The sequence below is a fragment of the Protopterus annectens genome, chromosome 2.part1 (assembly GCF_019279795.1).
Source record: "Protopterus annectens isolate FY-2018-M chromosome 2.part1, PAN1.0, whole genome shotgun sequence".
NCBI classification, from domain to species: domain Eukaryota; kingdom Metazoa; phylum Chordata; order Ceratodontiformes; family Protopteridae; genus Protopterus; species Protopterus annectens.
This window is the reverse complement of record NC_056729.1, coordinates 829,126,298-829,152,637: the sequence shown is the minus strand read 5'-3', so window position 1 is coordinate 829,152,637 and position 26,340 is coordinate 829,126,298.

The following is a 26,340-nucleotide window of genomic DNA, read 5'->3' as shown; positions in this document are numbered from 1 at the left end:
CACAATAATTAGCCTGACTCAGTCTCTGCCCCCAAAACATCCATCAACTTTTCTCATTTAGTTTCTGGTCTATTTTCTCTTTATTATTATCTCACCCTGATAATGTAGTATTATTTTCCTGTTATCTCTCCATAGGTATACACATACATAAACTATTTGGTATTGAAACATATTGGTATCCTCTGTTATTAGAAATGTGTATAAAGCTTAGTCTATATATTTAAAATTGATATGTTAAGAACTTTGTATGTATTAAACGGTATATATGTGTTACTTCTCTGTTGTAATGTTTTGATATTTTGTACATTGTCCTGTTGTAAACGTGGAGCTTTTCTCCCCAGGCCTCTGCTGAAAAGGGAACTGCATCCACTCATACTTTCCCAGTAAACAAATATAAAATAAATGCATAAAATAAAAAAAAAAGTCAATATCACAGCCAGTCTATATTTTGTTAACATGCAGTCATTCACAAATAAACTAAAAATCTAATGCTTTTCTGGTATTGTAGCAAAATAACTTTTACCACCTCGCTAAGGCTCCCATAACTGACATAAATAAGTTGTTGTGACCCTTTCTACTCCTACCTCTCTCAATAATTCACTATTGATCAACCATTATATTTTGGGTGCAGTATATAATTTTTGAATCGACCTTATGAATGTAAGGTCTATCCCTGTCTCCGTTTGGATTAAGCCAAAAGGCTAAACCCTTTTATTGTCCATAACGGTTTCGGCTGCAAAGTGGAAAAACATTGTAAAACAAAACACACAATCCTACCTAAATAGTCCCCCCCACCAACAGAAAAATAGCCCTGCCCACTATAACACCAAAAGTCACTCCTTCCATAAAACACAAATAACAGTTCAAAAGGGTTAGCCTATAACCAAATCAGCACCAGTCTAAGAAAATAATATACATATGAATATGTACCAAGAAATATAATTTCCAGTAGAGGATAAAAAAGAGAGAACTATGCAAACCTGATACAGACCAAATAGGTCCCATGAAAAATATTATTAAGAATGCATCATTATAAGTGGTCATTAAGTCCAGGAGGGAATAGCCCCCCCCAACTTAATGATCCAATATGTTTATTTTTTTGTTTAGTATACTGTGCCATCCCTGTTTATTATTTCTATTCCCAATAATTCTATCAATAATCAGGAAATGGAATTCTGCATTAGTATGTGTCATACCATGTCTATACAATGCATTGGTTTCACGCTTGTTATGAATATCACTGTGATGTTCAGACATTTGTGTTCTAAGTGCACGTGATGTCTGACCAACATAAAAGGATGAACATTTACAAGTGGCCAGATAGATAACCCAATCAGTCCCACAGTTCCCAAAAAACTTCATATCATAAACTTTGCTGGTGTTTTTGCTGGTAAACTGTTTAAGTTTACTAACATATCAGCACGATGAACAATGTCCACAGGGAAACATACCAATCAAATTATCCCCGGATACTGTTAGTTGTTTATAAATAGCACCCCCACTGCCGGTATGTTTGAAATGGGAAAAGTGGGACCCCAATGTTTTACCTTTCCTAAATGAAAACTGACATGTAGTCCATAACACTATCCTTAGGTCATCATTAGCCAATAGAATATTCCAGTGTGTATGTACAGTATCTTTAAGAGTGTTGATTTTGCACCCATAGGTGCTTACAAACCTAATGGTGTCAGTAACGTCTGCTCTAGTTTTAGTTTTGTATTCCAATAAAGAATCCCTATCCTGACAACTAATCCAATTAGTAGCTGATATAATGTCAAATACCCTGTATCCCCTATTTCTAAACCTGTCACAAAAATCTTGATGGGACAAATCATAACCCTGCATGGTGGAACAAATTCTCTTCGTACGGAGAAATTGAGATTTGGGGATGTTGCGGATGGTATGGCTAGGAGGTAAACTAGTAGCACGAAGCAAATTATTGTATTGGGGGTATTTGCGGAATACTCTAGTACTTAGAGTATTGTCCACATTCCTCCGAACAGTGACATTGAAAAAATTGATTTCATCAACGTCCATCTTTAGAGTGAATTCAATACCCCATTTATTTTCGTTCAGGTATCAAACAAACTCATCCAAATAATTTGTATCAACCTGCCATACCATCCAGCAATCAACCAAGGAGTGACTTTTGATGTTATAGTGGGCAGAGCTATTTTTCTATTGGTGGGGGGGGGGGTCTATTTAGGTAGGATTGTGTGTTTTGTTTTACAATGTTTTTACACTGATGAAGGCTTTGCAGCCGAAACTGGTATGGACAATAAAAGGGTTTAGCCTTTTGGTTTAATCCAAACTTTTTTTGTTTTTTTGTGCCTTTTTCACTCACATGCTGGCTCTTCGTGTTTACTTCAGGATTTGGTTCAGCCTTGCATTGTCATACTTGCAGAGTGCTTTTTATTGTGCTAGTTGCTTTTACTCTGCTGTTGGCTGGCTGTTGGCACTATCTTCTTGGTACTCTAGGATTTCTTCATCATCATTCCGTTGTTCCATTCCTTCTTTCAGCCTCTTTATGAATTATCTCAACATCCACTACCTTCTCTCAGCCTTTATCCTTTTAAGAGCACCCTCCACCCTGGTCCTTTATCCTTGAAGCCATGAATAGAGATTGGATCGGTATAATTTGATCTTTTACCAAGAATTATAGCTAGTGTTTTAACGTCTACATTAATCAGAAGCATAGGGTGACAGATTCATGGATGTTTCATATATTGTCAAAGATTAGGAATTAGAGCTGCTTTAGCTATTGTAAAAGAGATGGATAAGACTCCAGTTTTGAAATCTTCATTAAATATTTGCCATAACTGCTATGACACTGCTCTCCCATATCTCCTATTTTATCCCTAGTTTCACCTTCCCAATGTTTCTCCTGCCACACCCTTGCTCTCTCCTTCCTCTCTCTTCTCAGGCCTTATGAATTCTGCTTAGATCTGTATATATCTTTATAAAAGCCCTTCATGTCATGTATAATTCCTTTTATATCCAAAACCTCTTCTCCTTTCTAAATTCCTTCATCAGGGATTTGTGTCTGCATCTGTTTCTCATTTAAATTCAGTGTATGGAATGCTCCTGTCTTATCTCTTTGTGTCTACCAACACATCCTATCTATTTACAGTATCATTCAACCCTCCCCATTATTAGTTCTTGCAGTATCCCCATCTCATCATGTTTTTCTCTACTCAATCTTTCTCCTGCCAGTCTGCTTTATGCCATCATTATCATCAACCCCCTTTTTTTCCTATTTTCTACATGAGATCAGAGTGTTGTGTCAACAGTCACCATCCTCCTCAATTCAGTGACACTGTCCTACCTTCTTCTACAGTCATGCCTGACTGGCACATGTTTTCTCTCACATGATCCATCCATCTTGTTCCCCTCATTTTCTCTTGCCTTCTTTCTATTTGTCCCAAATCTTCTTCACTACATAGTCTTCTACTTTTCTGAGCATATGCAGGAACCACCGTAATCTATTCTCTTTGAGCTTCTTTGCAATTGGAGCTACTTTGTCTTCTGCTCTGATGTCCTCAGCTCTTAATCTGTCCCACAGTGTGCATCCTGCCATCCATCTCAGGCACTTCCTCTCCATCACCGCTAGCTTCCTCATCTAATCTGCCTTTCATCCTGAGATTTCCTACCATACAGTAGTACTGGCTGCAACACTGTTTTGTACAACTTACATTTCAGTTTCTTTGGCATTCTTCTATCGTACATTACCTCTGATATTCTGTGCCAGTTGGCTGCAGCCACTCTGATTCTGACTGAGACCTCCTCATTCAGACTTCCATTCTCGTCAACCACCTATCTCAGATATTTTAAGCTGTTAACCTGTAACATTATTTTCCCATCTACCTCAGTTCTCAGCTTCTTCTGATTTCCTCTGTTTGCTACTATTATAACTTAATTGTACTCAGTTATATCCTATGTGCCTTCAGTTTTGCATTCTAATCCCATATCCTTTGCTGAAGTTCCTGCAAAGAGTCTGCCAGTAATGCCACATCATCTACAGACCACAACTTTTTGATCTGTCCCCTCTAACCTGTTTGATAATGTCTATTACCAGTATTAACAGCAGTGGGCTCAGAGGTGAACCCTGATGCACACCCACTCACACAGGTAATCCCTCTGTGCAACCAAATACCGTTTGTACTTGAGTCACTGAGTCCTTGTACATAGTCAGCTCTAATTCTATAAATGCTTCTGGGACTTTAAACCACCTCAAAACTGCCCAAAAATCAACTTTCTTTCAACCTTGTCATCTGCTTTTTCCATGTCTAGGAATGCCTAATTGGACTCTTTCCTCATTTCCAGCTTTGCCTCAACTATCTGTTGCACTGTAAACATTAGGTCGGTCATGCTGCATCTTGATCTACATCTGAACTGCTCATTTCCCTTCTTACTTTCTACTATTCTGCATATCCGTTTATTAGTCATCTTCTCCAGAACTTTCATGCAGCATGACAGGTGTCAGACACCTCTGTACTGCCAACAGTTATGAATGCCCCTCTTGTACACTGGCACTATTATACAATTTCTCCAGTCATCTGGAATACATCCTTCTCTTTATACTGCTATTAGTGTCCTCAGGAGCCGTTTCTCTCCTGTGTCACCCAACATCTTTATCATATTTACTGTGACCTCATCTGAACCTGCTGCTTTCTATGAATTCATTTCCCTCAGTTTTATTACTTCTTCTATGGTTGATCATACTATTCTTTCATCATAGGCCGTGTTTGATGTTGCATCTGTGGGATTTTCTTCATTCATAAGCTACTGGAAGTAGTCCCTTCATCTGTCTTTGATGTCCTGTTGATTGGTAAGCAGGCTGTTCCTGGCATCCATTACATAGGTGCCGGAAGCTGTTGAAGACTCGGTGGGGCGGAGGGCAAGAGAGGCACTTATGTCCACTTAGTATTTTCAACCATTACCTTTATTAGATGGTTATTTAAGACATAAACACATATACATTAATACAAAACATATTAACATTTGTCATTTTCACGCATTGCACGTTACATTATCTTAGGTGTTGGTAACTGTCTTAGTTGTTTTCTGTGCCATTTACTCCAAGCATTATCCTAAGTTTTGATTACAATTGTCAAGTGTATGTTAAAAAGTAAATGCTTCCTCTAGCCTCACTGATGTGTGAATGTTTTAAAGTAAGGTTCCTAATAATTTGCCCAAAAAACTCAGCCTAACACCAAAATGTTTCTCTCCTTCTCAATTATTACTCAGCAGGCTGGCAGACAACAGTATACAGAGATGTGCATCTGGGATTATACGATAAACTCACGAGCAACCCCCAACATGTAGCAAATGAAAGATGCAAAAATGGTGTCTACATGTAAAGAATATATGCGTATGGCTACAGGCCAAATCTTGAGGGTGTGTTCAAACAGTTCATGTCTCACCCATATTAGAATGTAAACAGTAAAACATACAGAAACCGAACATTTTAACTATAAGATATGTGAAACAGACATTTAAGTTACCAAATGAGTCATATCAACTCAGTATTTCTAATGCACTTAAGTCTTACAATACACCAGTCCTTTCTAATATCAAGAAAAATGTACAGCCAAACCACAAAGGTAAGTGTCCATGTTATATATCCACTAAGACAACTTCTGCAGTTCAGCAACACATTTAATCATGGTGTAATTCTAATTTGCAGCTCTCATTCTTGAAGATGCCAGTTAAGAATTTTCATATAAAAAAGCAATAAGAATGCTACACTTGACTTGCTTCCAGCTTTTTATCTCAGTGAAATAATAAACTTTTCCCCATAAAGGTGGCACTATTCACTAAGAAAGTAATGAAATTTCCTCTCCACATACTTTTCTTTCCTCTGTCTCAAGAGGCAGAACATGCTAAACATTCAACCTTCATTAATATTATGTACTTTATGGGTGTCCTATTCACTCAGAAATACAGGATCCAAAACCTTTATAAGATATTTTTAATTCATCTGTTAATCTGTATGACTAAATATGCTCATAAGTTCATAGGTTCATAGGTTGGTACTAGGCTATCAGCCCTAGGGCCTATACAAGCCTAGCCATAACAATTCCCTGGCTATTTCTTCCCACACTATTTACATCCCTGGACCCCTGTCTATCCTAAGTATGTAAGTTCAATATTCATGACAGAATCTGTAGTTAGCCCAGCTGGATGTAGTATTCCGGTTAACAGTACACAAACACAAATATTATGCAAGAGTTTGCAGTACACATTCTGAAGAATAATTTGATAGGTAACATCACTAACAAACAACTATAGCTACAGAGATACTGGTCTGTTAACAAGTGCATAGTACCAAAATAACATCAGAGAGCCCAAAAAATCTATACTTACAGATCCTTTGAATCATCATTCCTGTCTTTCAAAGATAAACTGTGGACCATTTCTGACTTCTTCAGTGGCACTGCCATAATGCTTAAAATATACCAACTGAAAATAATATATATGTTAAATACCCAGTGGATGTTCATTTTTTAAAGTAATGAAATACTCAGGAGAATATAATAACTCTGCTCTAAACAACCGCCTTGTACTTGTATTTTACAAAGTAGCACTGATTCCAAGCTTCAACAGTAGTTAATCGCCTAGAACCTATATTCTGGAACTTTATGTCACATCTCTGATATCACCATATGACAAAAATGTCAGTACATCATTATGATGTCACTGTGACAGAATTCTGAGAGAAGAATGGAGCACACCAGCTACACTAGAAATTAAACGGAGCACATCAGCTACACTAGAAATGAAACAGAGCACACCAGCTACACTAGAAATGAAACAGAGCACACCAGCTACACTAGAAATGAAACGGAGCACACCAGCTACACTAGAAATGAAATGGAGCACACCAGCTACACTAGAAATGAAATGGAGCACACCAGCAACTACAGAAATGAAATGGAACAGCTACTGAATAAAACAGAGCACTCGCACATCAGCTACAGCCTTGTGGGAAACATAAACCTCTCCTTACCGTGGCAGGCTACTGCAGAAATACAACGGAGCACACCAGCTACAGCCTTGGGTGAAACAAACACATAAATAAACCTTTCCTTACTGTGGCAGGCTTGTCAGGCTTGATGTGATCAGGTAATTTTTTTTTCCCATGCACTTTTATGTTTAAATAGCGTGAGACGCACGCATGAGTCATAGGTCTTGCAACTGTAAAAGTGTGGGGGGGTGCCCCTCCCTATGGTATGGTTCTGGTGCCTATGATCCATTATAAAGGGTGTCTGACTATTTTCTTTGTCTTTCTGTCTTTATCTTACAACCTGATGTAGTTACGTTGAGCTATATGCTGAGTCACTTTCCAGTAGCTGGGAAAGTACTTCTGATGCCTTTTTCTTTGTTATTGCAGCTGCTTTCTTTGACTCTTTTTAGCTAACCAGTATTCCATTTTCAGCCTGGTCTGTCTTTTTTATCTCCCTCTTTTTCCTGCACTCATTTCTTTTGATGGCTTTCTGTACTTCTGCATTCCACCAAGAGCTTCCATTGTGTACATTATGCACCTTATTTCCATGTCTGTCTTTGCCACATATCTCTTCTGTAGCCCTTACATATGCTGTTTTGAGGCACTGTCATTCTTTTTCAACTCAGCCTATTTCTCCTTCTTCCTGGGGTTTTAGACCCCTGTGTAATTCTTTGAACTCTTGTGTTTTCTTTCAAAGTCAATTTCCAAGTCTTCAGCCTAGTCTCTCTTGACCTTAGAGTCTGCTATGACCACTGCTTGCAGCTAATTGTGGTGACTAGTGGTTACATTGCCTGTTTAACTGGAGAAGACTTTTTAATTTCTGATTCTACCCCAGTATCTTTTCCTTACTTGGAGAACGTCTACCTGAGTCGCATGCTGGCCAATCGGATCCATGTTGGCTACCATCAAGTTTATAATGGACACTCCTTCTTTATTCCTGTTGCCCTACCCATGTGGACCCAGGTGGTATTCATATCCTATTCTCTCTGTCCCACTATGTGCAGTCAGGTCACCCATTACCAACACTAATTCATATTGTCCTGCTTTATCAAGTTGGTCCTACAACTGCTGTCTAAATGCAGTCTTTTCCTCACTATTACAACCCTGTTGTGGAGCATAGGCTGAGATTATGAACAGTGCCCTATCCTTACACTGCTGTCTGATTGCAGTGAGTCTGTCTCTAATTCTGATGACACCCCTCACTTTTTTCTGAAGCTGTTCCCTCACCGCAATTCCCAAATCATTTCTAGTCTGTCTGTCTCCAGAGTAGTAGACTCTGGATCCAAAACCAAGTGGCATTGCCGCACTTTCTTCTATCTTGTCTACTGGATGCATAGAATGTCTAGCCTCCTTCTTACCATCATGTCATCCACTTCCAAGTTTCATCCTGTTAGTGAACCTACATTGAGTGTAACAATCCTTAATTTATGTTTGACAAGTTGATTGGTTTATGTCCTGCTTTTGCTCAACAGAGCTATCCCAGGTAACTCAAGCTGGACGACTGGATTCTGACTGGTCAGTTTCTTATTAACACAGTGCTACTTTGGCTTTATGATGGGTAAACACTGGTGAAAAGAAGCACATACACCCCCTCTGACCATTAGCATGGGTCCCTGGCATATGTCAGAGTAGGCATAGTCCTCAACCCACTGATCACCAGAAAACACCCATTAGTGAGCATGACCAGATCACCTGAAGACATTTTCATTACACCATTGTGTAGCTAGCCCTGACATGGCTTGCAGTCTGTGATCTGTGTGCTCCTGTCTTGAGGATACTTTGCACCACAGTTCATGCTCAAAGCAGTTGGTCTATACATCTCTTCCTCTATATGCACCATCTAAAGCCTGTGCTGCTGCCCTGGATGAGTTTGATTTTGGTAGGTGGGCTGGAGGTCTACAGAGACAGAAGGAGAACATGCAAACTCCATACAGGCATTGTCTGGAGGTCAGGCTCAAATCTTGTACCTTGTGCATAGGATGTGAAGACCTTGACCATTATGCCATATCTTACCTAATTGTATCTCTAGTCCCTTAATTAACCTTTGTTATGTGCTTCTCCAATAATCCTCTTCAACCATCTGGATACACTTGATAGCACAATTCATTGCATTCCATCAGACAGGCCCATCTTTTGTCCCCCTGCTCTTATATATTTGCAGCATTTCTGCAAGTATTCTGTCCTGTGCCCACACTCTTTAATTATCTCATCCATATCCACAGCTTTCAAAACCACCACCTTTCTTCACTTGTCAGTTTACCATAATATATGATCAGCTTTAAAGGAAACAGTGTGATATATATCCCTTGCTTATCAGCAGTTCTATCACTTCCTTACCTCATCATACAGCAAACCAGAAATCCATCCAAATAACTGGGCCATGTGCCAATTCCCCTGGAAAATATTTAGTATCTTTGGTCTGGATATATTAACCCCCCATTAATCAGTCAATCTCTCCTTACTTCCCTGGTGCAATACATAACTTGACTATCTTCATTTCTGTAAATTCTCTTCCACTTAAATATACATTCTTGAAATCATTTCTACATTAAAGTACCCACTATGATTTTCCTACCCAGGCTAGGAGTTTTACATGGCCATATTTCATAAAAGTGCTTAAAGAAGCCTCGATCATCCAAGGTTCCCCTATTCATAAGCCTAAAATCATGATTCTACCCATTTCTTCTTTTCTAGCAAGGCTACCTCTTCCTATTAAATCCATCCATATCATTACCAGTGTATGATATTTTGTCCTATTCTTCATTCAGCTATATCAAATTATTTACCACATTCTTCCTCCCATTTTAAAGTCTTTCTTCCTTTTTAACAACATTTATTCTAGAACTACATTTCCCTTTTCTAGTTAATTTTCTCTGACCCTTTCGCAATTTTCTTGTTGAAAAAATCCACTCCCCACCATTTCATGAAATCAAAGTTAAAACTTTTCCTATCGAATCATAGGATCATTGGATCATAGGAGGTTAATAGTCTAACAGCCCTACAACCTTTTTAAGCCTAGCCATTTATGCCCCAATTTTCTCAATTATCCATGGGATAGAATGACTTTGGTATATGCCAGTGTCTCACAGCATCTACAGACTGCCCCTGTCTATAAGGGCTACAGGTGACAAACCAAGGATGAATTTGCAGTTTCCCATCCATTTGTTCAAACTGCATTTGAATGGGCTTTGGGAAGAACTCTGTTTTACATACATGGAGCAACTGCTCAAGACAAGGGGTAATCTCTGAGATGCATACATTTCCCTCCAACATGTTTTGTTTACATCAAAGAAGAGGTTTTGATCCTTAGATTGGGTAATTCTAGTGCTGTTTTCTTTTGAATGTGTAGCAGATTCATCAGGGCTGGAAATGAGAATGCCTTTTATGTTAGGCATAGATCACCCCTCAGTAGTCTGTAGGAGGCCAAGTACAGGGACAGGGCTTTGCGGCAGTCAACATAGGACATATTATTAACACCCTGTATTCTTTTAGTAAGGAACTTCTGTGGCTGCTCCAGCTGTTGCAATTGCCTGATCAAGCACATGCTGAAGGGTGCATTATACTCAACTATTTGTCTAATGGGGGCTGAGTATGGTGGGACTATTATCCCCCTAGGTCTGGATGCCATGACTTTACTTACAAGTTGTGCCATGTAGAAGGATTTTCTCATCACCATGCACACATTGTGATCAAGGTTCAGGTTGCTGTCAACCTGAGTTTCCAAGTCCCTTACCACTGGGTTTACTCTTACGGGAGTGTTATTAATGTTGTAATTTGTAGGGGTGGTCATCTTCCCAAAGGGTATGATTATGAATGTTTTGCATTGAGTTTTAGGCCATGGTTCTGGCACCAGTTATTTGTCTGTGTCAGGCCTTCCTGAAGGATATCTACATCTTTGGGGGATTCAGTGATTACACCTATCATACAGTCATAAGCAATTTTGGTCAGTCAAAGGCCCTCTATATTGGCTTTGATTTCAGAGAAGTACATTCCAAACAGGAGTGGTCCCAATACTGAGCTCTGTGGGCAATGTTAGTAACAGGTCTTTTGGTGGAGCTAGATTCCATCCTTAACTTCATGTGTTCTATTTGTGATACATTTGGCAATTCATCGGGTGACATAGGGATTTATTGCCAAATTTGTGACTTTGTCTATAATACTCAATGGATATTTTTTGTCAAATGTCTTTGCCAGGTCAAGATAGGCAGTAAGTACTGTTTTGGCCTTGTCCATGCCTCTAGTGACCTTGTTAAAGAAGCTCACCAAGTTTAGCAAGCATAACCTGCCCTTGACAAAACCAAACTGGGATCATTCCAGAGTTTGAAGATTTTATGTGACTTTGTTTATCAGGTCCACAGTAACTTTTTCCATGGCCTTGCATATAAGACTAGTCAAACTTTTGGGTCTGTAGTTACCTGGATCTGTTAATGGTCCACTTCATGTTGAGGGATGACAGTTGCAGTTCTCCATTCCCTAGAGATGAAATTCATTGAACCCACTTAAGCAAAAACTCATTTTAACAAACGATCATTTCAGCAAATTTTTTCACAGGGAAAGGAAGTAGTTGGCCATCATCTGGAATTTGCCCCTTTACCCACTGTAGTGCAGTCTTGGAGTTAGTATATTTAGTTAGGGGGATGTAGGGGGGGTGAATCCCCCCAATTTGCTGAATTTAAAATGTGTAGTGTTTGTTGCAGTTTGTAACTGGCCCACTAATTTTTTTCCCTGAGAAAAAATTCACTGAAACAATTGTTCGCTAAAATGAGTTTTTGCTTAAGTGGGTTCGATGAATAGTTATTCACTGAATATACTATTTGACAAAGTGATATAGATCCACCTGGAAGCTGTTGTTAAAACTGAAACTTATCTTATTAATTGGCATTGCCACAGCAAAAGTCTTCTATCTACTTTTCAATAAACTCTATCTCAGCCTTTGCCTCCGCCATCTATCTGCTCCCCCGTCCTGTCTTTGTCTCAGGATTGATTATCACAGACCCATTGTTAGAAAAATATGTATTAATATGTGTGCATTAGTGCCTTTTTAGAAGCCCAAAAGGGTTAATACATTTATTCTGCTTTATGCTGAACAAATCCATATTAATGGCAAATGCTTTCTGACCTTGTATTTTGTCAGCACAGCTAAAATCTTGTTTATGTCTTAGGAAATGTACTGAGAAGCAGATGGTTTTCTGCTTAGTTAGAAAAATAATGAATAGAACAATACTGCGTTCTATAATGTTATTAAACTTAGACAATTAGCCCTGTCTGTGTTATGAGAACATACACAGCTGCAGGAAGGATAGATAAAGTGGAACAAAGACCGCTTGGAGAATATGAACTATAATCTGTGATTGCTTTGTGCTCGAATGAGGAGAGTACCTTGAAATGTAACACAGCACTGTAGAAATAATTGCAACTAGCTGCCGGTCTCCAAGGCCATGATATTTTTCCAAAGTTTTCTCATGAATCTGGAAATGTTATGTCATGTCAGCAGAAAATCATGAGCAACATCTGCTGTGAAAAACAATATTGTAAACTAGTGGTTTACTACGTCAGCTTCAGTAGGCAATGTCTTGTAAGAATAGTATAAGAATGGCTTCACTTCCTGATTTTAGTTAGACAAACTCTGTATTTTTGCATGCATGTTTTTGTCTCCTTGCTGCAAGAATTAAAGTGCCTTAACCTGAACCTTACGTGTATTGGTCTTTGAAGTATTTCCTTTGACAGATTGGTCCTTCAGACCAGAAACCTCCACTCTGACCAGATCAGACAGGCCAGGTGGCTTGAAACCATACGGGGAAGAAACCACATCAGTTCTTCTTATTTGAAAAGACCTCTGACTGAATTGTCGTCCAAAAGAGGCCAGCCACTGTTCTGATCTGCGACTGAAGAGCGGGTTTACCTCGAACCAGACGATCAATCACGGAGGCTCAGGTAAGGTGAGATTTACCTTTTTCTGTTTTAGATCAGGGACTTGATTTGCATTGTCTGTCAGGGGATTTGTCTTGTACAAGTCAGGGACAGGAAGTTTGCAGTCTTGTCATAGATCAGGGAAACAGAATAGGTAAGGCAGTTATTCTAGATAGACTGTGAAAAAGAGAAATCGTGGTACCACGTAAAAATAAGAAGGGTTACGTAACATTTCGAATATTAGAATAAAATGGGAAATAAGTGCACGAAAAGATCCCAAACTCTGCCGTTAACTGAAGATGCAAAATTTATGCAATTACAACGTGCCGATAATGTTAAATACTACTCAAAATGGTTAATAAGTATGAATTTGATGGTAAATTAGAAAAATCCTCGCTTATTAAACTTATCAAACAGCTTAAAACTGATTCCAGAGGTCAGGTAAAAAAGCAAGGTAAATTAGGAATTCCTCAGGCACACAAGTGGATTGAGGAAGGAAACCGTAGGGAACAAGAGTAATAATTCAAAAGCAATGTTTTTAGATAGAGAGGACAATAACTTAGTAATAGCATCAGCCCCTCCACCTCCCTTACCAGAATATGAGGCAAGTGAACAAGTTAGTCCACCCCTGTGATATCCTGCTATCACTGTAAGTAGAGAAACTACAAAAGCAACACCGTTTGTTAGAGATCCCGTCGAGACCAGGTCTCGAACACGGGCAGGAAACTCAAAAGGGGACATTGAGTTATATCAAATGGGTAGAAGTTCACGATATATGAGTGAAGAAGAAATATGCCCCCTTATAGAAGTACCTAATCCTCAGGCAGGACAAGAAGGACAGGACCCAGCTCTCTTAGTTTACAGACCGTGGACACCGGAAGATATCCGGAAAGCCACTGAGGGAATTCCCCATCCAAAAGTTAATTTTAGAAAATTTTTAGAAGACCTACAAGGCATGAGGTTAAGTTATAACTTAAATGGAGAGGAAGTAGAAAAAGTAGTCAGACAAATCGTGGAACCAGATTGGAACATGATCAGTGGCAACTGGAATCCCCGTGACGCAGAACACAAACCCCTCCCACATAGTAGTGCAGAACTAGACAACAGAGTGAAAGGTCTTACAGACCGAATCTCTGAGAAATGGAAACCTAGGGCAGACTGGACTTGCATTAATCAATGCATCCAACAAGAAGGTGAAACTGTTGACAGATATCATGCAAAATTATTAGAGTGTTTTAATAACCATTGTGGAATGCAGGTACCTGAAGATCAAACACATGATTCCCCGTATGAGCAGCAGTTAAAGAATGCATTTTTAAAAGGCAGTATTTTGCCTATAAGCAGCTTTATTACAAAGCACATGGTAGATCATCGTACAAGTAGACTACAGTCACTACTTGAATATGCTAGACATGCCGAAAGGCATTTTAACAGTAAAAAGAAAAAGAAAGCCCAAGTATTCTCTGTAGAAGATGGAGCAGAAGTTTATGTAGTACAGTCCAGGAAAAAGGGCAAGAAAAATGCCCAGGGAAACAAACAGTCTGATCAACAATCAGAGGACTTTGAAGGGCGAAAGAAAAGGGGGGAGTGCTTTAAATGTGGTAAGAAGGGACACCTGGCAAGAGATTGCAGGAAAAACAAGAAGGCAACTATGGAAGATAAGGAGGGTGAGGACTGACTATATGATAGCCAGGAATCACTAGAAGAGAATAGCCAAGAAAAGACAAATGCGAATGTGATAGAGGGAGTAGAGGATGTGACAGAAGAAATAGAGGAAGTACATGAAGTCACGGATAGTGAAGAAAATGAAATTGTAGACTTAGCTTTATTGAGCTTGGAGCTCTATTTAGCAGACACAAAACCAGAAGTTACACTCCTGGTAGAAGGGAGGGAAGTCACATTTTTGTGTGACTCAGGGGCATCACAGACCCTGGTACATCCCTCCAAACTGCCAGAGAACTCAGAGTCACCTGATTACATACTAGTGAAAGCAGCTAATGGGCAGCTGTATCGGGAGCCCCTCTCCCATAACATTGCAATAACTGATCCTGTTTCAGGATTAACCCAGAAAAGAAAAAAATGTTGTTTCTGCAAAATGCCCAGTAAACCTCTTGGGCCGAGACCTTATGCAGCTATTTGGCATAACAGTAGTTCCAACTATGCAGGGTATGGAAGCACAGTGACAAATTGATACTTTTGCGGTGCAATCGGAGGGTGAAACATTTTATTGGTACAGCCAGGACTTGGTTATGACTGGTCCAGGGGCAGTAACCGAAGAGCTGATGAACGTAGCCATCAGCAAGTTCCCCTCCCTTGACACTGAAAAACAACAATTGTTGCAATGTGCTCTATATATTGTAACATACCAGGACTTGACAAGGAATATGAACAAGAGTTGTTTAGATACCATGCAAACAGATTAGTATTGCGTAATCTATACTGGGATATGGAAGGGAACAGTGTAGTTAGCTGTTCATTACCCCAGGAGTTCTTTGCACTTTATAAATCTAATCGATTACCACATGTAAGCCTAACCATGGACAAAAATGTGAAATGGGCAGACCTAGGAGAAAAAGTCACGAGGTGGGAAAAACAGACAGAGTTAGAACTGTCAGAACAGGGAGTACAAAAGCAGAAGTTAAATTGGATAACACAGACACACCCAGTTGTACACTTGCAGTCTAGCGAGGACAGCTGATTAGCACTCTTATCAGAAGAGGAAGAAGATGCCTTACAAAGCATACCAGAAACTCTCTGGTCAACAGGCAAATCAGATGTAGGAATTATTTGTACAGCAGGACCAGTTACTATCACGCCAAAGTCAGCATTTAGACCACAAAAGAGACAGTATCCCTTGAGAAAAGATGCAGAGGTAGGAATAAAACCTATTATAGCAGCTTTACTTAAGGATGGAGTACTGGTGGAATCACCTGATTCACCATGTAACACACCCTTATTTCCTGTTAGGAAAGCAAATGGAGAATGGAGTATGGTCCAAGATTTACAAGCTATAAATGACGCAGTAATACCAAGGGCACCTACGGTGCCAGATCCACGCACCCTGTTGAATGATTTGAAACCTCAACAGAAATATTTTTCTGTGGTAGATATCAGCAATGCGTTCTTTTCAATACCGATACACCCTGACAGACAACATTGGTTTTCATTCACATTTCAGGGGAAAAGGTATACATACACGCAACTACCACAGGGATATTGTGAAAGCCCAACAATATTCTCACAAGAAATGGCAAGCAACTTGGCGGGATTTACCCCACCGAGAGGCAGTCAGATTTCACTTTATGTTGATGACATCCTGCTGGCAGCCCCCACCCAGCAAGACTGTAAGGAAGATACTGTGGCATTGTTACAATTTTTAGCTATTCAGGGACATAAAGTAAATAAAAACAAATTACAGCTTTGGAAAAAGCAAGTTAGATACCTAGGATATGTAATATCCAAAGAGGGCAGAACATTAGATGAGGACAGAAAAATAGCGATTTTACAAGCACCAAAACCTACCACCAAGAAGGAAATGATGTCCTTCCTGGGTACGACCAATTTTTGTCGGAGCTGGATCCCAAATTATGCCTTGGAATCTGCACCGCTGACCAACTTGATATACAAGAAGCCTATGGCAGCACAGGATTTATTACAATGGACACCAGAAGCAGAATCTGCTTTCTGCAAATTGAAACAGTTCATAGCATCCTCACTAGTCTTAGGATTACCAAACTATCATAAACGTTTTTTCCAAACTGTAGATTGTAAGCAAGGTTATATGACATCAGTGCTAATGCAACAGCATGAGGACAAACAACGCCCCATTGCTTACTATTCATCACAACTGGACCCAGTGGCGCGGTCATTGCCCCACTGTGTACAAGCAGTAGTCGCAGCTTCAATGGCAGTACAGGCTTCAGCCTCAGTAGTGTTGTTCCACCCTCTCACATTGAGAGTGCCTCATGCAGTCACGATTATTTTACTGCAAGAAAAAGTAGCATATCTTTCTCCTGCTAGACATCTTTCCTGTATGACTATATTGTTGAGCCAACCTCATATGCGAATTGAACGATGTACAACTTTGAATCCATCTACCTTGCTTCCAACTCCTGCAGATGGCACACTGCACAGCTGCCTGCAGGAGATTGAGCAAAAGACACTGCCTAGAAAAGATCTTACAGATGTTCCCTTGGATGATGCCGAGGTGACATACTACGTGGACGGCTCATGCAAAAGGGGTCCCACAAGACAGAACCTAGTAGTATATGCAGTAGTCTCTGATACTGAGATTGTAGAAGCAAAATCTTTAGCACACAACTTATCTGCACAAGTGGCAGAGCTGATTGCCTTAACACGGGCATGTACCTTAGCAAAGGGTAAATGTGTGAACATTTTTATTGATAGCCAGTACGCTTTCTCTACTGTACATGTTTTTGCGCAACAGTGGAAAAAGTGAGGAATGATAACATCTACTGGCAAACCAATCAATCATGCACAGTTTATTTTAGATCTTTTAGAATCTATTCAGTTACATCAGAAAGTAGCTATTTGTAAATGCATAGCTCATACCAAGCAACAGGATAGAATTTCAAAAGGGAATGCAAGGGCTGATACAGCTGCAAAGCAGGCAGCTTCAGAAGCATTTATTTTGAATGAGGAATTACAATCTTCTGAGATTTTAGACTTAGAAATGTTGAAAACAATGCAGACACTTACTACGCAGGTTGAAAAACAAAGATGGATAAAACGAGGAGCAATTCTCAAGGAAGGGCTGAACATCTCCAAAGAGGGAAAACCAATATTGCCATCTAACTTGTTTAGATATGCAGCTTTGTTGAGCCATGGGCAATGCCATGTCTCAACAGGGGGGATGGTACAGTTAGTGAACCGAGTGTTCACAACATATGGATTTATAAACTACACTAAAAATGTTTGTTTATCATGTCATGTTTGTAAAAAACATCATGCACAAGGGGCATTAAAGCCCAAGCAGGGGAGTTTCCCTGCATCACCGTATCCGTTCAATACTATCTGTATGGATTTCATAGAACTGAACAAATGCGAAAATAAGAAGTATTGTCTTGTCATTGTAGATATGTTTTCCAAATGGGTGGAAGCTTTTCCGACCAAAAATCCAGACGCAGCTACTGTTGTGAAAACCCTTGTTAAAGAAATTATTCCTAGATTTGGCATACCGGAAAAGATCTACAGTGACAATGGCACACATTTTGTAAACCAAACCATACAACAATTGAGCAAGTATTTTGGGATTTCTTTAAAAAATCATTGTGCGTATCACCCTCAATCTGCAGGATTGGTAGAGAGGCACAATGGGACATTGAAGAACAAGTTAAGGAAACTTATCGAAGAGACACATAGAAATTGGGTGTATTGTCTGCCCCTGGCACTGTTGAGCATGAGAACTGTTCCAAATGCAAAGGGATTGACTCCTTTTGAGAAGTTATTTGGGAGGGCATATTATATACCTCAGTGGAAACCTCTCATGCCTGCAGATCAGGAAGCCGATTGTACACTTGCTGAATATATGAGGAGAATGTTGAATTCTAAACACCTTTTGCAGTTTAATTCTGTTTCAGACAAGGAACAAACCAGACCATCGGAAGCAGCAGTAGTCCCAGGCACGTGGGTCTGGGTGAAAGTCATCAAGAGAAAAAACTGGACGACACCGAAGTGGGAAGGGCCATACCAAGTGCTACTGTCAACACCCACTGCAGTCAAGATCACAGAGCGAGCATCCTGGATTCACCTGACACACTGTAAACAGGTTAAAAACTTTGAGCTAGATAAAAATCTTGTTACTGTCACACCACAAGAGTAAAAATGACAAAATCCAGAGCAAACAGGAATGCAGAACAACCACAGAAGTATTGCATGATCATCCTGTTAACTATACTGGTGACATTGATCTTTTTGTTGTGGCCTTTCCTTTTTCCAGCCACACAAGCTAAACTGAATAAACGCAGTGCATTACTCATAGACTGGCATCCAAACTTTAACACTTACCAAGCGATCAAACATGTGTATGCTGAGACTTTTAATGTTTCAAATTGTTGGGTTTGTACAGCTATACCAACAGCATACGGGGGATTATTGATGACTGCAGTCCCCCTAGGGGTCATTGAGGCCTGGGAAAACTTGGTTTATGATACTACGACTGTTAAATCACAAGATAAAATAGCATTGTGCCTGCCTGTTACACAAAAGGGAATTGTGTGTTTTTATACAAATGATACTGTCCAGGTGGGTTGGAGTAATTGCAATATGACTGTTCCTTACAAATGTTACACCAAAGCTAATAATGCAGGTTCTATTTGTGATACAGATTATGACTCATCAATCACAAAACAATTAATGAAGTACAACATAATCCTGTTCTTTTTAAGCAACTATCTATAATAAACAAGAAAATGTTTCATGCAGGGCAAGCATATGTTAATAGTAAAGTTACTACTAAGGTGGAAGATTGTTATTTTGTATGTGGCAAAAAGGCCTATAAATGGTTACCTGAGAATTGGTCCGGCAGTTGTTTTTTGGGTTACCTGGTTCCGGCCATATGACACACTGCAGTTTTGCCTTGAGGTAAAATTCGAAATGCACGAGAGGTCACCAAGAAACCTGTCAGGAAACCTGAGAATCCAGTGGGACAGATCGAGGCGGGCTGGAGAAACCATCATTCCATGGGCGATAAACTAACACATATGGACTTGGGTGACACTGTCATATCGTGGGCAAGCATATTACCAGCATATGGAGCAGTGAAATTGATTTGGGAGCTGAGAAAACTGTCTAAACTCCTCGAAGTAATGAGCAACTCAACTTTTTCCACTCTCGAATTAGTAACTGATGAACTGAATGCTATGAGAACTGTGGTGCTTCAAAACTGCATGGCTCTTGACTTCACCCTAGCGGCGAGAGGTGGTACATGTGCTTTAATCCAAGAAGAATGTTGTTCGTATATTCCTGACAACCAGCACGAGATAGACAACCATCTTGAGGTGATTCAGCAAGTGTCGACCATGACCAAACCAGGCCCAAACCCACTGATGGACTTTTTCCAGAAATGGTTTGGGGGGTGGGGTTCCATCCTAATGAACATCTTGATTGCTATTTGTATAGGAATGCTCCTGTTGGGAGTATGTGTTTGTTGTGGCATCCCCTGCATGAAAAGATTGATCAAAGATTTTATAGATTTGTCGGTTTCTGAAACCTTATATCAAGGTACTGAGCTTGATGAACTATTGAAGACTGAGATGCTTTCATAAGTTAAACTGAATGACTTTCTTAACTGCAAATCCAAAATGGAAGAGGTTAGGAAAAGAAACAAATCGTTTATGCTTTTGAAAGTAGAATAAAAGTATTAATAGGGGGAAATGTTAGAAAAATATGTATTAATATGTGTGCATTAGTACCTTTTTAGAAGCCCAAAAGGGTTAATACATTTATTCTGCTTTATGCTGAATAAATCCATATTAATGGCAAATGCTTTCTGACCTTGTATTTTGTCAGCGCAGCTAAAATCTTGTTTATGTCTTAGGAAATGTACTGAGAAGCAGATGGTTTTCTGCTTGGTTAGAAAAATAATGAATAGAACAATACTGCTTTCTATAATGTTATTAAACTTAGACAATTAGCCCTGTCTGTGTTATGAGAACATACACAGCTGCAGGAAGGATAGATAAAGTGGAACAAAGACCGCTTGAAGAATATGAACTATAATCTGTGATTGCTTTGTGCTCGAATGAGTAGAGTACCTTGAAATGTAACACAGTACTGTAGAAATAATTGCAACTAGCTGCCGGTCTCCAAGGCCATGTTATTTTTCCAAAGTTTTGTCATGAATCTAGAAATGTTATGTCATGTCAGCAGAAAATCATGAGCAACATCTGCTGTGAAAAACAATATTGTAAACTTGTGATTTACTACATCAGCTTCAGTAGGCAATGTCTTGTAAGAATAGTATAAGAATGGCTTCACTTCCTGAATTTAGTTAGACAAACTCTATATTTTTGCATGCATGTTTTTGTCTCCTTGCTGCAAGAATTAAAGTGCCTTAACCTGAACCTTACGTGTATTGGTCTTTGAAGTTTTTCCTTTGACACCCATTTACCTGTTTTAAGTCCACATCATGTTTGTAGAGTCATGGCAGTACACAGAGCCATGTAATGCCAATAGATCACATGCATGTTCTTCCAGCTTCTACCTATTCACTTTTCAGCAGCACCTAGTTGAGCATACCCTGCAGATTATTTAATATTAAGCTTACTGTGCAAAATGTGGCCCTCCCCTTTATGTATAGTCCTCTACTAAAGGATACACTGTCATATTGGAAATACTAGCAGAATCTTACATGATCTTTGAAAACAATAACCATATTGGGGGGTGCAGCAGGACTTTATTAATTTACAAGGATCAGTCAACAATCTTACATAATTGATCCAGCAACTCACATAACAGTCAGCTGTTTTTATTATACCTTCTCGACAGGATGGAATACTTACGGACTCTCATGCAAATGGTACACAGGTATCTAATAATTATTCTGTTCCAGCTGGACAGCAACAATGTTTTTCCAGGTCAGCATCGCATGATCAATGGTCCTCCAATTATACTTCCAATTTTTCTTTTTCAAATTTGGATTCATGGCTTCAGTATGAAGCAGTATTTACTAGTGGTAATGACGTTATTTCACCCCCAATTGAATTATCCTTGAGCAAGTTTCAGGAGAAACTCACCCAATACCACAAAATTCATCATGAAACATTTACTTCAGAGAGTGCATTAAATTACAAGTTCCAAAAGGTTTGCCGGCTTGGAAATATCCTATGGGATTAGTTCTGCACTCTCCATTACATCATGAACTATTAGCCATGTACAATAGACATGGCTGTGAACTCATGAAATTGCTTATAAAGCATAATATTAAGGAAATGCATGGGCTTTATACTGAGATAAACAACTCGACACCCTCATTACCAAGCACTTGTTGTTCCAAGAATATAAATTACAATATGATAATGTTTTCACAGATATTGAAAAAAAATGTGTGTAATTATTCAACAAAGGAAAAATAAGAAATTATAGAGAGATAAGTTTGAGGATTCCCAAGGAGAAGTCTATCCTAGCCCTCCAAAAAGTAAGCAGAGAAAAGATTGACAATTCAATCAACAGCATTTTTCAGATCAAGATGAGTTATGGTATGCTACGATGATTATGTACACTGGATGTTCAATATGTTAAATCAAGATAACGTATGTTGAGGCCTCTATCAATGATGTTAATGTTTCATACAAGAATATTGATTATCATGTATTGGAAATGTTGACACAAGGTCAGATCACCCTGGCTGAATATAATTATATGAAACCAAAAAAAATATAGACCAAATGCAAACATGAAACCACGGCGAACAAGGAGCTATCAAGCTGCAAGAACAAGTCCTTTGATATTTCACCACAACTGTACACTTTATTACTTCAATTAAAATAACAAATAATCCACATAAATGCATTAATCCACATAAATACGTAAGTGCTTTCATTTAAGCTCTGTTAAACTTCATTAGACAAGTAAAAAAATCATGGCTTCACTTCTTTTTATACTGCTGATTCCTTCAATTAAAACATTATTAACACTTAACTAATCAATCAATTAACTCGCCATGCTCCTGATAAAGCATATGATATTACTTTTTTTGTTGTTAAAATGCACTTGATGTTAAACCATAAAACGGATAAATACACCAAAAGGTATACATAATTGTTAACTCTCAAATTAAGGGGACATTCAGAGACTGTGTTCTATATGAGTTATGCCATTCAATATGCCATATTATACCAATAAATAAATAAATATATAAATTAGAACAAATATATGAATATATTAATAAATAATAAATAAATAGATGAGTGAATGCTTAGATGAACACAACTGTGATATTCCAATTTAATAACTTGTAAATAAATCAATTCTATGGTATAAACCAATAAACAGACATCTTAAAAATACCTTTTTAAAAAACCCTATGTTGAAAGGGAGTATGTCTTTTAGTCCAGTATATATGTTTATACATGGACATACTTCTTCAATTACTTAACTAAATAAAACATCTATATGAAATCTTCTATGCCATAATTTTGTTCCGGTGTAGTGCTTTCAATTTCAAAACAGGGGTAATTGAACTACGCTCATTTATTCCAGGCCACACATCTGCTTGGGTTCTAATTTGCCATTGCAATTCTTGAAATTCTAAATACAGGCCTCATGGTCTCTTATCCTCTATTTTTACATGGTCAATTGCTATAAAAGAAAACTGGTGGCCCTTATACTCACTACTAATGCATTATTAGGTTTATTTTACTTTATAGCATAATCATGCTCATATATTCTTTGGGCTAGATGTCTCTCTGTTTTCCCTATATAGAAAATTGGGCATGAGTTACATGTAGCAAAATATACCACCACTTTTGATTTACAATTGTATTTACAATGTAAATAAAAATAACTTTTTCTAATTTGAAAAGATTCCCCTATTTTGATTTTGTGGCACCAATTGCAGGCTCCACATTTAGTCATGACTATGTTGGTGTTACTAGGTGAATTTTTAACATTTTTTAAAATATCCTTGAAGCGTCTACCTTTTCTGTAGACTATTTTAAGTAAATCATTAATCTGATTTCTGCAGTGCAGATCCTCCATTAATATAGTCCAATTATCAACTATTATGTCCCTGATTATATGATGCTCTTGAGAAAAAGTGAGCACTAAAACTCTCGAAAAATTAATATTTTTAATTTCCTCTGTTATTGAATCATTTTGACTACCATTGCTCATTTCAAATACATTACTGGAATCATATATCATTATTTGTTATTTTAATTGAAGTAATAAAGTGTGCAGTTGTGGTGAAATAGCAAAGGACTTGTTCTTGCAGCTTGGTGGCTCCTCGTTTGCTGTGGTTTCACGTTTGCAGTTGGAATATAATTATATGACTATTGACTATCCAAAAATTCCCAGTACATTTGGTTTCCCCAAGATCTATAAGGATCTACGTGATCCTCCCCTTCATCCCATAGTGGCCTCTGGTCATTCTAAGACAAGTTATATAGCCCGATTTATTGATCAACAACTTGAGGGTGATGTGTATAACATTTTTACATATTTTTCAGGATTCTTGAGCATATTTTTACCAAATGCAACCTACTGGGACCATTTACTGATGGCATATTTATTACCATTGATGTCAAAGAACTATTCAGTTGTATGCCGCATGATATAGGGTTGCACTGAGTTTCCGAATTCCTCACCAATCATGTGCACATCAATCAGGACAAAATAATACGTTTAGCCAACTTATGAAATTGCTTTTAGATTATAATTTCATCTTATTTGAAGGACATTATTTTAAACAGCTCCAAGGGATAGCAATGGGTGTTGCATGTGGGCCTCTATATGCCAATATCATCATGGCATCATAGGAGTATCAGTTTTATTTTACAAGTTCTTACTTTGCATCCATCTTTATGTATGTCCAATTCCTAGATGACATTTTTATTACTTGGATTGGGCCAATAGGTGATATCCAGCCATTTATTGATTATATCAATGGAACTACAACTATTCTTTGGTTTACTTATGCTATGAAATATCATTCAATAGCTTATCTGAATGTCTTATTGTCTAAATATTAAGCTCTTAATGGTCTCAAAGCTCAAATTTTGCAGAAGACCTATGTATTCCAATAATTTTTTACATGTTAGTACTAACCGTCCTTTTTATGTCAAACATGCAGTTATAAAGGCATAGATGGTTAGAGCTGGCTTAACGGTTACAGTGTATGATGATATTGTTAAAGAATGTAATATTTTGAGGAATATGTTTTTAAATAGAGGGTATCCTCTGAAGTTGATTAAAGCCATTCAAAAAGAGGTAATGAATAAAAGACAAACAGGGTTTTATATTCCCTTATTAGACCAAAGTGGGACATCTGGAATTTTGGATCTCTCCACTGGTAGTATTCCCCCTACTGAGGTCCACCTAAACACTTGTGGGAGATCGTATGGTAAAATTGGTATAGGTGGACTTATTATAACCTTCAGTTTGAATATCGGAGATATTTCTGCCATTTAAAAAAAATGGGGTTTGATTACTGGGGATAAAGATATATGTGATCAGCTGGGGACCCGCCCTAATTTAACATATAAGAGAGGATTAAATTTAAAGAACATTTTTGAACAACCAACTAGACATAGAACTATTGGTAAGATGGTGAAATGTGGGGCATGTCATCAATGCCAGTATATAAATTGTGGGCTGGAGGTTCAGGCTGGTAATAAGTTTATTTCCATCTCTGGTCGGTATTCATGTTACACTCAGGATGTTGTATACATCACTAATTGTAGAAAATATTCTGTATTTTATGTTGGCAAAACTGAGAGCAAATTGTGCCAATGTATATGTCAAGAAAGGAGATACTGCCAGCCCAGCGATCTGGAATTTTATAAATAATTATATGTCATTTGTGAAAATCAACATGATTCATATAAGATACTTGTGTTACAAATGTATTAGAAGTATATGTCAGGTGTATATCAAACTGTTGGTACAGAAGTGTGTGTTGAAAAGGTCTTTGCAGAGTGCTTAAAATGTAACCACAGCATGCCCTACAGGAATAGAACAGAAATGTACCTGCACTATTGTAACTGTTTAGATTTGTATATTTTCACAGTGGAAACTGGAATACAGAAGGTTAGCTTCAGAAAAATAGATGAAATTAAATTACTTTATGACAGCATAAGACATGTCTGGGATTCAGAAAGCCTATTTTTCCATGCAGGAATAGCGTAGGAGCTCCTGCTTGGAAAATGGCCACTGAGCGATTCAGGATAGCGTCGTTTTCACGTGAACGAGTGATCCTACACTGTTCTAGCACAGAAAAATGGAAATATGCAAATCAACTCATTTGCTGGTGCAACCATGTTAATGAGGTAATTTAGAGATTCAACAAGCTGCTAGGTCTCTGTGCTAGAACAGTGTCAGTGCAGAAATGTATTCAGAAAATAACTGAGTACATTTCTGCAACTGACAAAATGGAGGCATGACAGCACATTAAAAAGCATGTATTATGTACAATAGACATGCCAATGGCCAAATATAAGGCCATTAGCATTAAAAATTATTAATTATTATGAAAATTAAACATTTTTTTGGCTGACCTCAGCCGTTTAAGCATAGGTCAGCACCGCGCAAACAGGATTGTTCTGAAAATACAAAAAAATGGGAAAACACAATTTTAACTTAAATCTGCATTTTGCCATTATAGTCTATGGCATACAGAATGTAAACAACACCAGGGAGCACTGGTTGTCAAGGGGAAAGGGTTCATTATAGTGCAGCAACTAATG